The sequence below is a fragment of the Hyperolius riggenbachi genome, chromosome 11 (assembly GCF_040937935.1).
Source record: "Hyperolius riggenbachi isolate aHypRig1 chromosome 11, aHypRig1.pri, whole genome shotgun sequence".
NCBI classification, from domain to species: domain Eukaryota; kingdom Metazoa; phylum Chordata; class Amphibia; order Anura; family Hyperoliidae; genus Hyperolius; species Hyperolius riggenbachi.
Window position 1 is genome coordinate 94,451,725 of NC_090656.1, and position 18,361 is coordinate 94,470,085.

The following is an 18,361-nucleotide window of genomic DNA, read 5'->3' on the forward strand; positions in this document are numbered from 1 at the left end:
TCAGAAGTCTGTCTGCACGACTCCTTAGGCATCTGCTCATTCTCTATGAACAGGTGTACAGAAAAATCTGCAGTTAAAGTCATAGCGAAGGGAGTTATGTACTTAGCATACATAATAGGTACTTGTCCATTTGTACAGCTGACATATTGCAGGCTAATGTATAAAATGTGGGAGCCCAAGCGCTGTGATTCCAGATTCAGAGCTTGCAGCGCACACCCATACACATGGGAAATACTTGCAATGAGAAAATGAGAGAGAACAGAGGCGCTAGGCTAAGTGAGAGACACTTGTTGCTGTATGCTCCATCCCCATTGCCTGATGAAGTGGAGCCACACCTGCGAAACGCGTTGCTTTGACCCTTTGGAGTGTATATATCAATAAATGTGCTTGTTGATATATCAACCTGTTTTTGTGTCTGCTTGTAAGAGGTAAGTCCCATTCATGTTCTTGCAATCTTTTCTCCTACCCACCACCACCCCCTTTAGCATCTTACCACCTCTCCAACACAGCTCCATTGATGTCTCATTTGAAAGCCTGCAGTTTTTGCAAAGGTGGAGGGGGAATGGGTAATAAGGGGAATAAGGGCTGACATGAAACTTTAACAATGAAGTTGTTTTGGCATGGCTGCAGTGGTGTAGCTAGAGATTATAGGGGCTCCATAGCAAAACTTTAATGGGGCCATCAGATGTAGGCATTCTTGAGCAATGCCACCTGCCCCTACCATATCGATATGAGTTAATTGGGAAATTTACATTCACATTTGATCTACACTGCATGTAGTGCATGGGTAATTAGACAAAATCATAGTGTAACGATCGGTGTCAGCAACCAGAGAGAGAATCTGATCCTTGGCGATCCGCAGTATCCCCAAGAATACAGATATACACGATTATTGAGGATCTGCGGAATCGTCAACAATCAGATATGTCTAACCTCTAGACACCTGAGAGAGTGTAAGTGTTTGGTGCAACAGTAACAACTCTGAGTGGGGACCACCAGAGGAGCTGGCAGCCTAAGACTCCTGAGGAATTCACCCCTGACAGTGGGTGATATTCCTGTAGCCTGTGGACCCCTGGGACGAGGGACCGAGACTGGGTGCAGGAAGCCCTGCTGCTAATATGCAAGGAATTGCCCTGAACTGGGCTAACGTAACACAGTAATAGCAATACTAGTCTGAGGTGTGAGGTCCGTAGTCACAGCACCCTGGAACTACTCCGGAGCACAACACAAATGATAACACAATTCCCCAGTCTTGGTTGTGAGTTCCGTGATCATCAACACCCTGGAACTAGTCCGGAGCACAACACAAATGATAACACAATTCCCTAGTCTTGGGCGTGAGTTCCGTGATCATCAACACCCCGGAACTAGTCTGGAGTACAACATAAATGATAACACAATTCCCCAGTCTTGGGCGTGAGTTCCGTGATCATCAACACCCTGGAACTAGTCCGGAATACAACACAAAGACAATACAGTTCCCTAATCCTGGGTGTGAGGGCCTTGATCCCAACACCCTGGAACTATGCCAGAGAATACACAGAAGATATACAGTATTCCTAGTCTGGGGTGCGAGGGCCTTGATCTCAACACCCCGGAACTGGTCCAACAAATAAACAGTACAAGGTAATCTGACTCAGGCCCAGTGCACACCGAGCGTTTTTTGGAGCGATCCGCCGGCCGCATCCGCCTGGAAAAATGCTTGGCTAATGTATTGCAATGGGATGGTGCACACCGGCGGTTTGAGGTTTTTGCCAAGCCGCAAACGCGCCTCCTGCTGCGCGTTTGCGGTTTGCTAAAAAAACTCAAACCGCCGGTGTGCACCACACATTGAAATACAATAGCCAAGCGTTTTCACTGGCTGATGTGGCTGGTGGATCGCATACAAAATCCGCTTGGTGTGCACCCGGCCAAATATCTGCTCTCTGCTCCCAAAACCGCTAGCGTTTTGACGATCTGCTAGTGGTTTTAGTGTGCACTGGGCCTCAGTGTGAATTCCCAGGTCCTCCTGGCTCAAACACACCGTAAGGATCCAACTATGGTCTGAATGCTTCCACAAAGTGTTTGCAATGACAGACAACCAGCAACTGACAAGCAGCAGAATATATAGTAGCTGAACTCTGCTGCCCCGCCCGAGCCACTCAGCCAATCATGAGTCCTGCAGGAATCAGCTGATCTTCCTGATCAGCTGACACTTCCCCTGCTGGTATAAAGGTCCTGAGTTCTGGCCCGCACGCGCATAGCTCTTCCATCTGCCTATGTGCACTAACAGACCCAGCCACACCAAGCGCATGCCGCTGCATGCAAACCGCCGCGTTGGACGCGGAAACGGCCGCTTTGCTGTCAGGACATGCGGCGGCCTTTCCGCATTCCACCATACTACCAGACACGTGTCTATGCGTGCAAACCGCCGCGCTGGACGTGGAGTCAGCCGCCTTGCTCTTTTCCGCGTTTTCTCACACATAGGGTGGAGGAACACAAGAAAGTTCATGGTGAAAACATCAAGTACCATCTGGGCCCCCTCTGCTCCAGGGCCCCAGGCTATTGCTACAGCCTTGCATGGCTGTCTTCTGTTTCCCATTGAATGAAATGGAGCACCTTTGTCCAGAGTCAGATCCTGTGCAGAAGCACATCAGCACTGTTACTGTGTTGAATTTTAGTACTTGCTCTGAACAATGGCCTTGCACTCATACTAGTGCATCTGACTTTAACTACCTAACGACTGCGTCATGCAATGGGCGTGAACACGCTGGGAGCCCCAGGACCGCCTAACGCCCATTGGCCTCAAGTCCTGGGGCAGGGCTCCGCTCCGTCATCAGTCTCCCAGCAGCGAGCGCCGCTAGGAGACTGTTAGACGGCGAATCCGCCATCTATTTACAATGTACAGCGCTGCGATCTAACGCAGCGCTGTACTGGGGACAGCCGTGTGACACAGCTGTCCACTCTGGAGGCACAGGAGCAATTGGCTGTCATAGGCTGATGCCCATGATAGCCGATCACTGTGATTGTGTGATTGGCTGGCGGGGGGGGGGGGGGGGGGGAGGGAGGGAAATAAAAATACGAACAAAAGGGTACATTTATTAAAAAAAAAAAAACAACAACAAATAATTATAAAAAATAAACAAACATCCCAGCAGTGATCACAGCCCACCAACAGAAAGCTCTGTTGGTGGGCATAAAGGGGGGGGGGGGTCACTTGTGTGCTGAGTTGTATGGCCCTGCAGTGAGGCGTTAAAGCTCCAGTGGCCTAAATTGTAAAAAAAATAGCCTGGTCACTAGGGGGGTGTAAGCCCACGGTCCTCAAGTGGTTAAGCAACATAGTTGGCAGTATGTTGTGTGTATGCAATCCGGTTGGGATGGGCCTACACTAAAAATAGCTACTGTATGTGTAGACCTGTACCAACATGTTTCCTGTCTACACCTACATCAGATGCATCAGAGATGGGAGTCCAGCTGCTGACAACGTTGAGCATCGAAGTTTCGTATTATTATAACTGGGCAATCACCTTTTACATTCGCTAAATTAGTACCTCGTGGTGTTGTGGAGGAAGTGGAGCCAGGGCCGGATTTACCATAAGGCACTGTAGGCATGTGCCTACAGGCGCCTGATGATGGAAAGGTGGCTCACTCCCCTCCTCCTCCCCTAATGCCTTCCTCCTTTCCTATACAGAGTCGTGAGCAGAGTGTAAATGAGAGATTACTCACTCAACTCTCAGCATTCCACTGACGAGATCTTCCTTCAGTTGGGAGCACCCCTAGCTACTTAATATTGAGGGTACCTCTGGTTACCTAATACTAAAGGACACATTTAGCTGCCTATGACGGGCAAGGGAAGTAAGGGAGAAGTGACAGGTGGGCCAGCTAGCATACTTGCGGTGCGGTTTGGCGGGGGATTGTAGAATCGTTAAAGGCGAAGTCTGGGGTGCCAGAACATGTGTGCCTGTAGGCTCCTGTGATGTAAATCCGGGCCTAAGTGGAGCGGACCCTCCACTTAATTTGCTTCATTTGTCTCTTGTGGGAAGATATTGTAAGCAGAATATAGCAGTATCTGGGAGCCATAATGGTACGGAGTGGAGCAGAATGATCCACTTATAGTACTCACCACAAAGTTGAGCACCTAATGATGGTAAGGGGGGATTTTTAGAGAGTATGGGGGCCACATTTGGGGTCAGTATAAAAATGGTTGCAGTTTACATTTTCCCATTTAAAATGAATGGCTGAAATTTCATTGACTGTTTTATGCTCCACTCACCTTTCCTACATTTTTAACCTCACTCACCAAGTGACCAACTGTGCCAGGTTTGGGGACTCTCCCTCTTCCTCCTGTGCAGCATGGATACAGTGTTGGGAACCCCAGATAGCAGCAGACGGCATAGTTACATAGTTATTTGGGTTGAAAAAAGACATACGTCCATCGAGTTCAACCAGGCAGAAAACAAAGGACAACACCAGCCAGCTCCCTCACAGATCCCCGTTGATCCAGAGGAAGGTGAAAAACCTTTACAAGGCATGGTCCAATTAGCCCCAAATGGGAAAAAATTCCTTCCCGACTCTACATGGCAATCAGATAAAATCCCTGTTTAGGAGGCAGTGGAGGACTTACCTCCTGCAAGCAGGCACAACAAGCTGTGTATTCAAAATAAAGTAGATTTTTGTTACTTATTATGTATATATATATATATATATATATATATATATATACATAATAAGTAACAAAAACATTTTTGGACACACACCGATTATGTTCGGACACGCTCGGGGGCTGCAATTCGACACAGAGCTAGATCTGGGGGTCCCCTCCCTCCCCTGAAAATTTCGGGAGTGTACGTGGTGCGGAAGTGGAGGTATTTCAGGTAAATAATATCTAACTTCCCACTGAGCATGCGCGATACTCAGTGAGGAAGGCTGCTTCCGGGCTGCAATATCTGACATTACACCGACGCGTGACCAACGAGCCCTGAGGAATTACGCAACTCTATCATGCACACTTGCATATTTTATACAGATCATATTTTTTGCCTATAATTTTCTTAAAAACGAGTGACACTGCGACACTTTATTTTTTCTGCCTTTTCATACTGATCGCCCCCCTGTCGCCCCCCACAAATTTACCGCCCCCCTTAGAACCCAAATCGCCCACCTGGGGGCGATCGCCCCCAGGTTGTGAACCACTGATCTAGAGGCTTCCCCCTCCCAAGTACCCCATAGGGGCAGTCATCACATGACTGGTATTTCACTCACCTTTTAGTAATACTCACTGTGATATTGTATGTAAGAAATGAAGATGTTTGCCATCTATCAGAGAATGTTTACTGGAATCCAATTCAGGTTCACACAGACACTTCACTGCTCTCTGTTGTTCTCCATCTTGGTCCTGAGTCTCTAAAGAGATACAGCAGGCATCAGCATTTCCTCACAGCAGATCCTATCGTCATGCTTGCTTTAAGCGCACTTGCCAAGTATCTTGGATAGCACTCGGGGGGTTCTCCAATTGATTTCCTTGTGTTTTTCTTGGTTCGTAGGCACATTCTAGAGCGGATCTTTCTTTTTCCTCACTTGGAATTAATTCCTATGAAATGTAAAAGGAGATGAAACAGAGAGAATGAGTAACAGGATTCCAATTATCCTAAATGAATTGGTGGACCTCTAAATTGGATAAAGTGAATTCTCATTTTCCTTCATAAACTGGAGACTTCCGATGGCGTTTTACTGTGACTGGATAGCATTGAGCGTGTTATCTTATTTTAGTATTCTCTTCTCTTTCTCTGGAGAAACAAATCAGAATTGGCAGCGCAGGACAAAATGTGACGGTAATTCTAAAGGTTTCCTTAATAGTTTCTCCGGTGAATGACAGAGAAATTGAAATAATTTTCAGCGAGCTTAATAGAAAACAGCGTTTTCAGCCATTTCGCGGGACGAATATAATGAAGTCGAGATCATTCCCCCCCTTTGCATATCTATATTTTGCACCGTGTATCTGTGTACACGCCATATAAATAATTCATAAACTGTGGATTTAATTTGGGAGTTATTTCTCGGTGCACACGGATGTAAATCCTTCCATTCGCTGCAACATTAAACCTTTATTGCCATCATCATTAGGATTAGCGTTATAAAACCAACGCTTATTTTTCATTTATTTCTAAGGATTGACTTGAAGCTTAATTCCGCTATTCATTTTTCTTATATTAAAACAAATTCGGCAGCTGACTGCGCTATGAAGAATACTTCATGGCTGCTGAAGGTCTGAGTTGAGTCAGGTGACCAGCTGTGTGGGGAAGGGGTGGTGCATCAACCTCAGAAAGCAGACACTGATTGGTTAGTCATTTTCATTAAGGACATGATAGACAGATTAATAATCTGCAGATATCTGGGCACAGGATTGTGGTTTTAAAATAAGAAGCACTTCATTCTACGTCACAGGTGTCAAACTCAAGGCTCGTGGGCTGAATGCGGCCCTCCTTGCCATTTTATGCGGCCCTTGAGAGCTTCCAATGTCCATCATGGTAAGCATAAAAAAATACAGCACACTGCCTTCCCGTCTAAAGAAGTACACCGGTGATAGTATTTCTTATAGAAGCGTTGTCAATTTGAGCCAGGATGCAGCAATAACCCTCGGAACACCACCCAAAGAAATTAGCATCAGGGACCCTCCTTGGAGCCAACCACCCCCCAATATGACAGACAGGCCCCCCACAATCTCTATAGTTACACTACTTACGCTTGAGACTCAGTAACCAAGCAGCTTGGGGTGAACCAAAACCACAAGGAAGGTATAGGGGACTTAAAGAGACCGAAAAGCCCTCCTACTAAAATGCAATGCTAAGTGTGGTTTGAAGAAGGAATTTGCGATAATTCAGCTTAAAGCGAACATCTGTGGTTACCCACGATGCACCACTACTAAATATTCAAATTATCTCTTTATGCCCCAGAAGCCAAGTTTGCATCCAGAACCGCTTGTGTCTAGCAAGCCTATAGCTTTACATTTTACAGAGCTTTTATTTTACAGAGAATTTTTTAGTTTGAGACTGTGATCTAAATGTTAAATCTTAAAGGAATACTATTGATACCCAAGTGTTCTAGAATGACAGAGTGCAAATAATGTCTAAGTAGCTGTGTAAACATTTTCCTACTTTTCATGTTAAATATCAGAGGCAAAAACTGTAATTTATTGAGGGTAAGATTTAGCTATATTGGGACAAATCAATTGCAGAAGGAGTGTCTGCTTCAATGCACAGCCAGAGTTGCATATCAGACTACAGAAAGCAAATATCAAACATATCAAACTCTGAAAGCAAAAACAGTATGAAAAAGCTGTGACAATTAGTTACATTTCCTCTGCTCTCTTCAGACATGTCAGTCAGAAACACAGGACACAGGAGCTGCGGCTGTTGGGAGCTCTCTCTCTCTGTCACACACAGAGCTACACAGAGTTAACTGATCAAGTGTGAGGGAAATTTCCCCTCTCCTCATGGCTCAGTCAGCCATCAGTTTTGGCGTCAGTAAAGTTTGAATGTGTATTGATAACAGTAAACAAAGAAGTTGCTACTAAAATGTATACACCAGTACTTAGCAGCACTTCCCAAACAATTCCTGTGTCAATTGAAAAAAATATGTGAATCAATAGTATTCCTTTAATAAACAATTTAGCTTGTGAGTCACAATTTAGACTATGTTTTAGATTTGGCCTCTTACATGATTGAGTATGACACACCTGTTCTATGTAGTTCAGAGACGTTTTGTTTAATTTTGTTTTTCAAGCAAGTTTAATTTAAGGCAAACCTGAACTGAAAAATAACAGTCAAAATAAACATACACACGTCATACCTACCGGTACCTCCCGCGTAGTCTGCTCATGAATATTTTTCTCCTTTCCCTCATCCTATTTGTCCACTGTGATCATTGGAATTTTCAATCCACCATTTTCAAAAAGGTGATGACCCTGTGACAGCTTCTGGGTCAGAACTTGGCTAAACAGTAGTATCACTTGAACCATAGAGGAACATGGACATTATCCTGTACATGTGTTGTCCTTTCAGTTATAACTGACAGCAACTGATACAGTGAAAAAGGGCTCTAAGGCCCCATTTATACTTAATCAGTGGGTATGTGTTTTTGTCCTTCTGCATAGCAGTGCATTATGAAAAATATCTATATATATAATAGGCTACATACCTCAACCTTCGAGCAAGAAGAAGAAGTATCGCCCTGCCCCCAGGGCCGGTCCAGGCATAAGAAGGGGCCGGTCCAAGCAAGAAGAAGAAGTAGTGCCTGCTCCCAGGGGCGGTCCTAGACTTGCCGCCGAGCTGGAGGGTGTCCTCCAAGCTGAAGGGGGTAGCGGGCAAGAAGAGGGTAATAGGCACAGCGGCGGGGAGGTGGGTCGGACCCCCCCTCCCTCACCTGGGTCCCCCATCTGCGCTCCCCCTCTAGTTTAAGTTGAGCAGCAGCCGCTGCTATTAGTAAGAGGCAGCTGGCGGGGATGACTCACCTCTTTCGCATTCCAGCATGCGTTCCACTGTCGTCACTTCCTGCAATGCCATCCACTTACAATACAGTGGGCGGCATTGCAGGAAGTGACGACAGTGGAACGCACGCTGGAACGTGGAAGAAGTGAGTAATCCCCGCCCGCTGCCTATTACTAATAGCGGCGGCTGCTGCTCAACTTTAGCTAGAGGGGGAGTGCAAATGGGGGACCCAGGTGAGTGAGGGGGGGTCCGACCCCCCTCCCCGCTACAAACTTAAGCTGGAGGGGGAACGCACATGGGGGACCCAGGTGAGGGAGGGGAGGTCCGACCCCCCTCCTTGCAGCAAACTTAAGCTGGAGGGGGAGGTGCCCAATACTCCCTTCCTGCCCGCTACCCCCTTATGCGGCGTATGCTACGCCACGGGTCGGCTACTTTCAATCAATACACATATAGTGTGAATTGAGCCATTGGGAAACATGGGCATTACTTTGAAAATCAGTTGTCCTTTCAGGAATAACTGAGAGCAACTGATTAAAGAGACACTGAAGCAAAAAAAAATATGATCTAATGAATTGGTTGTGTACTATGAATAATTACTAGAAGATTAGCAGCAAAGAAAATATTCTCATATTTTTATTTTCAGGTGTATAGAGTTTTTTCTAACATTGCATCATTCTATAATATGTGCAGATTACACAACACTCAGCATTCAAAATGATTCTTTCAGAGCAGTCTGTGAACTAATGACCTCCTCTGGCAGAGTAAAAGACATTTGTTTACTTACAGTTGAGATAATAAAAGTCAGAAGACAGCCCTCTCCACAACTTTGAAAGTGGTAGAGCTTTTTTGCATAGAGATAACAACTGGAGTTTCTTAACTCTTCCTGTACTGGAAACAATTAGACTGATGTATCTGATCTTAATGTTTTATTTCTTAGCTGTACTACACATAAAATCATAATATCATAATTTTTTTTCGCTTCAGTGTCTCTTTAAGTGTAAATGGGGCATAAGGCTTTCAGCTTCCAGAAATACAAGTCTGACTAGATCTAGTCAGAACTGGAAGAAACGTTGTAAAAAGAAAATGCTAAACGTCTGAGAGGAACAGATTGTTAGGTAAGTATATATATAATATTCATTTGCAGGTATGTCATGTGTTTATTTTAAATAACTACTGGGTTCAGACTCTCTTTTACCCATTTGGTTCCTTTAAGGATCAGAGCCTTTTTTTTACATTTGCATTTTCTGATTGCTGTGATTGGCTTACAGTGATCAGGTGGTCAGGAGCCAATAAAAATGGCTCCTGACTGATGTACGGAACTGCTGTCTTTAGACAGTGGATATCTGTGCTGGGGGCGGTGCTATTGTGCCCCAAGCTCAGGATCGGGCTTTGTTAAAACCACGCCGCATCAGGCTTAGGCAGCCACAAGTGTGTTGAGGTGGTTAAGGGTAGTGATGGGCGAACAGTGTTCGCCACTGTTCGGGTTCTGCAGAACATCACCCTGTTCGGGTGATGTTCGAGTTCGGCCGAACACCTGACGGTGCTCGGCCAAACCGTTCGGCCACATGGCCGAACTAAGAGCGCATGGCCGAACGTTCCCCGAACGTTCGGCTAGCGCTGTGATTGGCCGAACGGGTCACGTGGTTCGGGCCCGAACGCGCTCTGATTGGCCGAACGGTCACGTGGTTCGGGTAAATAAATACCCGAACCACGTCATATCTCCGCCATTTCTCTGTGGGTTTAGCTTTGGGTAGGCAGGCAGGGTAGTTCGCTCTCCAGCCACGCTAGCCAGGGTCCCCCCCAGTCATTGTGTGTCGCTGCTGGGAACAGTAGTACACCGCTCGCTCAGCCACACTATATAGCATTCTGTTTACTGCCACTCTGTGTACCTCGCTCAGCCACACTATATAGCATTCTGTTTACTGTTCTGTGTCTGCTGGGAATAGTAGTACACCGCTCGCTCAGCCACACTATATAGCATTCTGTTCACTGTTCTGTGTCTGCTGGGAATAGTGGTACACCGCTCGCTCAGCCACACTATATAGCATTCTGTTTACTGTTCTGTGTCTGCTGGGAATAGTGGTACACCGCTCGTTCAGCCACACTATATAGCATTCTGTTTACTGTTCTGTGTCTGCTGGGAATAGTGGTACACCGCTCGCTCACCCACACTATATAGCATTGTGTTTACTGTTCTGTGTCTGCTGGGAATAGTAGTACACCGCTCGCTCAGCCACACTATATAGCATTGTGTGTACTGCCACTCTGTGTACACGGCTCAGCCTGACTATATAGCATTGTGTGTACTGCCACTGTGCACCTCGCTCAGCCACGCTATATATAGCATTGTGTTTACTGCCACTCTGTGTACACCGCTCAGCCAGACTACATAGCATTGTGTGTACTGCCACTCTGTGTACACCGCTCAGCCAGACTCTATAGCATTGTGTGTACTGCCACTCTGTGTACACCGCTCAGCCAGACTATATAGCATTGTGTGTACTGCCACTCTGTGTACACCGCTCAGCCAGACTATATACCATTGTTTACTGACACTCTGTGTACACCGCTCAGCCAGACTATATACCATTGTTTACTGACACTCTGTGTACACCGCTCAGCCAGACTATATACCATTGTTTACTGACACTCTGTGTACACCGCTCAGCCAGACTATATACCATTGTTTACTGACACTCTGTGTACACCGCTCAGCCAGACTATATACCATTGTTTACTGACACTCTGTGTACACCGCTCAGCCAGACTATATACCATTGTTTACTGACACTCGGTGTACACCGCTCAGCCAGACTATATACCATTGTTTACTGACACTCTGTGTACACCGCTCAGCCAGACTATATACCATTGTTTACTGACACTCTGTGTACACCGCTCAGCCAGACTATATACCATTGTTTACTGACACTCTGTGTACACCGCTCAGCCAGACTATATACCATTGTTTACTGACACTCTGTGTACACCGCTCAGCCAGACTATATACCATTGTTTACTGACACTCTGTGTACACCGCTCAGCCAGACTATATACCATTGTTTACTGACACTCGGTGTACACCGCTCAGCCAGACTATATACCATTGTTTACTGACACTCTGTGTACACCGCTCAGCCAGACTATATACCATTGTTTACTGACACTCTGTGTACACCGCTCAGCCAGACTATATACCATTGTTTACTGACACTCTGTGTACACCGCTCAGCCAGACTATATACCATTGTTTACTGCCACTCTGTGTACATGGCTCAGCCAGACTATATAGCATTGTGTGTACTGCCACTCTGTGTACACCGCTCAGCCAGACTATATAGCATTGTTCACTGCCACTCTGTGTACACGGCTCAGCCAGACTATATAGCATTGCGTACTCTGCCAGTCAGTGTGTATATTGCTGGGATCAGTAATACTCCACTCACCGTCAACCACTATATGAGCTCACCATGAGTTCCTCAGAGACCTCCGCTGTGAGCAGCACTCCCAACAACAGCAACAGCCAACGCCCCACGCAAGCTATAACATCCACCCCAGCAGCCAGTGGTCAGCAGCAGCCCTCCCCGGAGGAGAACGTTGTGTCCATCGGTCCGGCGCCAGAGCGATTAATGAGGGCTGCCATTGAGGGGATGATGGGGCCTGATGTGGAGGAGGAGGTCGGGCTCAGGCCAGCATCCCAAGTTAATGTTGAGGACGATGAGGGGTCTGTGACTGTGTCTGGGGATGTTGGGGTGGCAGAGGTGGTGGGTGGGTCAGACTCAGGAGAAGAGTTGTATGATGAGGATGATGATCGGGACCATCTGTATGTGCCTCAGAGTCCGACCCCGGAAAACATGTTGTATCGTGTGTTTAGGTACTAAAATCTGCGTTCCCAGTAGTGTTGGGCGAACAGTGTTCGCCACTGTTCGGGTGCTGCAGAACATCACCCCGTTCGGGGTGACTATATAGCAGACTATATAGCATTGTGTTTACTGCCACTCTGTGTACACGGCTCAGCCACACTATATAGCATTGTGTTTACTGCCACTCTTTGTCTGCTGGGAACAGTAGTACACCGCTCACCCGCCACTGTATAGCATTGTGCTCTGTGTCGCTGCTGGCAATAGTGGTACACCGCTCACCCACCACTGTATAGCATTTCTGTACTGCCACTGTACTGCTGCCAGTCAGCGTGTACTGTAAGGATAAGTGAAATGAGGAAGAAATCCGGTGAAAGAGGGAGGGGCAAGGGAAGAGGTGTTTCCCCTGACGGTTGTGCTGGGGAGCTGTACTCCACGGCGGCGGCCCCCCACAATGACATATGACGAGTTTGAGGAGATGGAAGAGGAGGGTATGGACAATGTGGACATAGACCCAGATTTTGTTTGTGAACGAGAACATCGCCGTCGTAGCAGCAGCACAGATGAGTCTGTTGAAGAACCCACTGCTGCACGAGTTCGCCTTGTGCCACAAGGTAGGCGGCGCGCAATTTCAGGCACCACAAGCGTGGAAGTTCAAGTGAGAGGCAAAAGAGGCGCAAACAGAAATCGCCAGCAAGGCAGGTGCTCCAAATTCTGGGCTTTCTTTGAAGACTGCACTGAGGATGTTACCATGGCGATTTGCAAGGTGTGCAAGACCCGCCTGAGCAGGGGGAAAAGTATTAACAACCTCTCCACCACCAGCATGAGCCGCCACATGCTATCCAAACATCCCACTCTGTGGGCAAACGCGGCAGGACAGGGTACCACCAGCAACACTGCCTCCCTTGGGTTCACCAGACTCACCACCAGACCCGCCTCAGCAGCAGCAGTAGCCCAGCCATTGCGTGGTTCAAAACATTCCAAAAAATCAGATGACGCTGACACTGTCACTTTCCGGAGTAGTGCTCTTGAGGTCTCCCAGTGTTCATCAAACACAACAACCAACAGCCCTTCGTTGTGCAGCCCTACGGTTCAGTTGTCTGTCTCGGAGATGTTTGAGCGCAAGAGGAAATTGCCAGCAAATGACCCCCGGGCCGTGGCAGTAAGAGCCAGCATAGCCAAGCTTCTGGCCTGCGAAATGCTGCCATATCGAGTGGTGGAGACAAACAGCTTCAAGGGCATGATGTCAGTGGCCATCCCACGTTACGTGGTTCCCAGCCGCTACCACTTTGCGCGCTCTGCAGTGCCTGAGTTGCATGAGCACGTGGTCAGCAAAATAACCCGAAGCTTGAAGAATGCCGTTGCCTGCAAGGTTCACGTATCCGCCTCTCCACAGAAAATGCAGACCGTCTGACTCAAATTAAAATGAATCAATCCTGGATTGGAAATGACTACGCAACACTCCAGGACCCCAACCAAGTAACATGACCAATGAACATCTGGGATGGTTTAGCGTTTCCGGTCCCTGTTTATTGAACCTCTCATCTGTATTACATTTATGACTGCATGGCGGCAAAAAGCATTGCTGCTATATCCGCACGCTTTTTGTCCTCATGCAAGGCCTGGGTTGTTGTGTCTCAAAAAGCATGGCCTTCTCCTCCTGCGCCTGCTCCTGTTCCATCACGTGTGCTGCTGCTGCTGGGTTAGCGTTTCCGGTCCCTGTTTATGGAACCTCTCATCTGTATTACATTTATGACTGCATGGCGGCAAAAAGCATTGCTATATCCGCACGCTTTTTGTCCTCATGCAAGGCCTGGGTTGCGTCTCAAAAAGCGTGGCCTTCTCCTCCTGCGCCTCCTCCTGTTCCATCACGTGTGCTCTGTGCTGCTGCTGCTGCTGGGTTAGCGTTACCGGTCCCTGTTTATTGAACCTCTCATCTGTATTACATTTATGACTGCATGGCGGCAAAAAGCATTGCTATATCCGCACGCTTTTTGTCCTCATGCAAGGCCTGGGTTGCGTCTCAAAAAGCGTGGCCTTCTCCTCCTGCGCCTCCTCCTGTTCCATCACGTGTGCTCTGTGCTGCTGCTGCTGCTGGGTTAGCGTTACCGGTCCCTGTTTATTGAACCTCTCATCTGTATTACATTTATGACTGCATGGCGGCAAAAAGCATTGCTATATCCGCACGCTTCTTGTCCTCATGCAAGGCCTGGGTTGTTGTGTCTCAAAGCGTAGCCTTCTCCTCCTGCGCCTCCTCCTGTTCCATCATGTGTGCTCTGTGCTGCTGCTGCTGCTGCTGGGTTAGCGTTACCGGTCCCTGTTTATTGAACCTCTTATCTTTATTACATTTATGACTGCATGGCGGTAAAAAGCATGCTATCTGCACGCTTCTTGTCCTCATGCAAGGCCTGGGTTGTTGTGTCTCAAAGCGTGGCCTTCTCCTCCTGCGCCTCCTCCTGTTCCGTCACGTGTGCTCTGTGCTGCTGCTGCTGCTGGGTTAGCGTTACCGGTCCCTGTTTATTGAGCCTCTTCTCTTTATTACATTTATGACTGCATGGCGGCAAAAAGCATTGCTGCTATATCCGCACGCTTCTTGTCCTCATGCAAGGCCTGGGTTGTTGTGTCTCAAAAAGCGTGGCCTTCTCCTCCTGCGCCTCCTCCTGTTCCATCACGTGTGCTGCTGCTGCTGCTGGGTTAGCGTTACCGGTCCCTGTTTATTGAACCTCTTATCTTTATTACATTTATGACTGCATGGCGGTAAAAAGCATGCTATCCGCACGCTTCTTGTCCTCATGCAAGGCCTGGGTTGTTGTGTCTCAAAAAGCGTGGCCTTCTCCTCCTGCGCCTCCTCCTGTTCCATCACGTGTGCTGCTGCTGCTGCTGGGTTAGCGTTACCGGTCCCTGTTTATGGAACCTCTTCTCTTTATTACATTTATGACTGCCTGGCGGTAAAAACCATGTTACCTGTGCAAAGAAACATGACATTTTCAGCATTTAAAAGACAATTTTTCCTTTGAAACTTTACAATCAATTTTCTCAAAAACTATAAGCTCTTTTTGCTAAATTTTTTTCCCTCTTGTACCCACTCCCAAGGTGCACATACCCTGTAAATTTGGGGTATGTAGCATGTAAGGAGGCTTTACAAAGCACAAAAGTTCGGGTCCCCATTGACTTCCATTATGTTCGGAGTTCGGGTCGAACACCCGAACATCGCGGCCATGTTCGGCCTGTTCGGCCCGAACCCGAACATCTAGATGTTCGCCCAACACTAGTTAAGGGCTACTGTGCATGACCTTTTCAAGTTTAGTTGCCTCTTTGGTGTCAATTTGAACTTGAACTGAAGACACAGGTCATTGTAAACCAGTAATAACTGATAACTAGACTTCAAACTGCTGCTGACTTGCATTAACCACCTGAGCGGTATGGACGAGTTCAGCTCGTCCATACCGCCGCATGGGGATCGGATGGCCCCGGGTGCACTTGGCTAGCTACATGTCGCCCCTGATCGCCGCTGGCACCCTCTGATCCCCCCCCCCCGATTGCCGCCCTTATACATACCTCCCACTGGAACCCACGATGGTGTAGCCTCTCCAATAGCCTCCAGGCGTCACTATGGGGAGGGTCAGGACTGCGCATGACATCGATGGCGTCAGACATTATGCCCGATCGTCGCCATATCGACGTCAGAAGCTGTTCGGGGAAGTTGCGGTTCTTGCGGGCTCGCGGCTAGGTAAATATAGCCGGCGGCGATTTTCAGAGTGGTGCCGGGGGACTTGGGGCACATGTGTAGCTAGCCTAGTGCTAGCTACACTATATAAAACATTTTAAACAAAATTGTCCCTCCTGTGGACGCATGGCCGCAAAAAATTGAACGCTGGGGTGGTTAATACTAATGTTAAAACGAGTCTGCTTTGAGTTAACTTCATGGGCAGTAATTTTTGGCATGAGCTGAAAAGGTCTTCTTGATCCTTTCTTGTTGTACCCAATATCATCCCACTAAGATCTTTTGATTTTAAATACATCTGCAAAAGCACATTTCCAATATGGATGTTGCTTAGTTGAAGTGAGTAGGTTGGGAGCAGAGATTCTGTCACAAGTGATGGTTAGAACAGCGTAAGTTCAGTTGTGTTGAATCAGTGAGTGATGGACACAACAGCTAGCAAGAGCAAGAGTGGAAGTAGTAGTAAGGGAGAAAGTATTTAGTGGGAGAGGAAAAGGAGGCTGGGGCGGCGGGGGACGGGGGGGACGGGGGGGTTTGGGTGGCAGAGACAGGTAGGTAGGACATATGGGGAGGGGCCAGATTTTGTAGATGTTAGGACATATGAGTCATGTGACTAGAGCACACAGTGGGATTAGGACAGATAAGGTGACGCACCATGAGGGTTGTAGGACAAGTGACAATGGGCCACATTCACGAAAGGCCAGTAAAATTACAGTGCACTCATAATGTCTGCACAAGATTTTCAAATAGAAGGTATGAGAAGAGCATCGAAGTAGTTAAGACTTTGGAGACGTTGTTGGACAACATGGGTTGGAAACTGTGACCTTTTTATACAAGCCATTAGGATATGAACACCCCAATTTCATGAGTGCATTTTCTCCCAGGCTGGCCATACTGTAAATTAAAAGTCAGTTAAATTGAACCAAAAGTAATTCAACAATAGTAAGTTCTTAAACAATTTTCGGTATTTTATCATCGGAAACAGGAATGTGAGGTGAGTGCAGAGCACATGATTTATGGAGCCACTTAAAATGATCATCTGATGTCTCCTGCAGATAATCTTGGACGTGTCATCATCCATCAGTTGTGATTGTAATAAATGATAAAGGCTGTGAACACAAGGTTATTCTATCCTGGGTATCCGTATCCTGTTTATCTCATTAATGCAGCTGTTTTCCTGGCACCATCAATCTGCTCCCATTTGATGACTTTGCATTTAGTGAATAAGTCCAATTTAATATACTAAAAGTAAGCCCTTAATAGCCATTAGATCATCCATTGCCACATTTCAGCAGCTCCGTTGCCATTATAGCCTGAAAAAACAAGGGGCCTCTCTTTGCTGGAGTTTTTAGAGCAGGAAGGAAAGTTAGCCTCCTGTTGGTCAGTGAGGATGCAGAATATAAATATTCTATTTCAGATAGTTTTATTGCAGTTTTAAGAAAAGTACAAAACAATGTAAGAGAGTAACACGTCCACAACTGGACCAAACATCATGGCATGATAAACAGAGACAGAAAAATAAATCACTACATAAAGCAACTGGCGTCACAATGAACTGTCATGCTATAATAACCAGAGAGGGACTACCCCTCTGTTAAAGCAATGGGGTCTACCAGCCTCGGATGGTTGGCACGCCCCAGCAAATTAATGTAAGCCCCACCCACAAAACTCCCATAATTAAAGCAGAATGAAACCCAGTATTTCTTCTTTGCTCTAAAAAAAATATTTACAGCATATTATATACAACCAGCATTTTTTTTTACTAGAACAGCATTCAAAGGGTGACACACAGGACTTGAAAGTTCAGTGCAGAGAAATCTGGACGCATCCGAAGTGTAGATAATGTTATCTTGTGTTTACTTAATTGTACCAAGTGAGGAATGTGACACATTCTCTGACTGTGCAGACTCTCCTGAACCCAGACAGACATTCAAAGCATTTCTGCCTTTAATACATAATGAATAAAACCAGTTATAAATAAAATGCAAAGTCAGCTCTCAAAGCAAAAAACTGTACTTTTGGGAACTTGTAATTTCTAAATGAATAATAATACTTATGCACAAATGCAAATATGATAACCGTATAGCATATAAAAAGTAGGAAAACATGTTTTATTGAATATTATGTTTGGGTATTATACCACTTTAAGGAGAAGTAGAAAGGAAAAGAGATACAGGCTAAGATAAGAAAAGAGAATAAAAGAGGGAATATATAGAAAGACCAAAAAAAGAACCTACAGTATTTCACAGGCACAATTTGGCAAGCATTTTGTTCTTCAAGCACAGCCACTGGGAGACTAGCCCCTCCCAGTAACA

The 18,361-nt window shown here is 46.6% G+C and overlaps 1 long non-coding RNA gene across 1 annotated transcript in view; it reads left to right on the forward strand.

Annotated features, from left to right (window-relative positions):
* LOC137538353 (uncharacterized) overlaps positions 1-18,361 on the forward strand; it is a 60,683-nt gene that overhangs the window by 27,509 nt on the left and 14,813 nt on the right. The window lies entirely within an intron of this gene.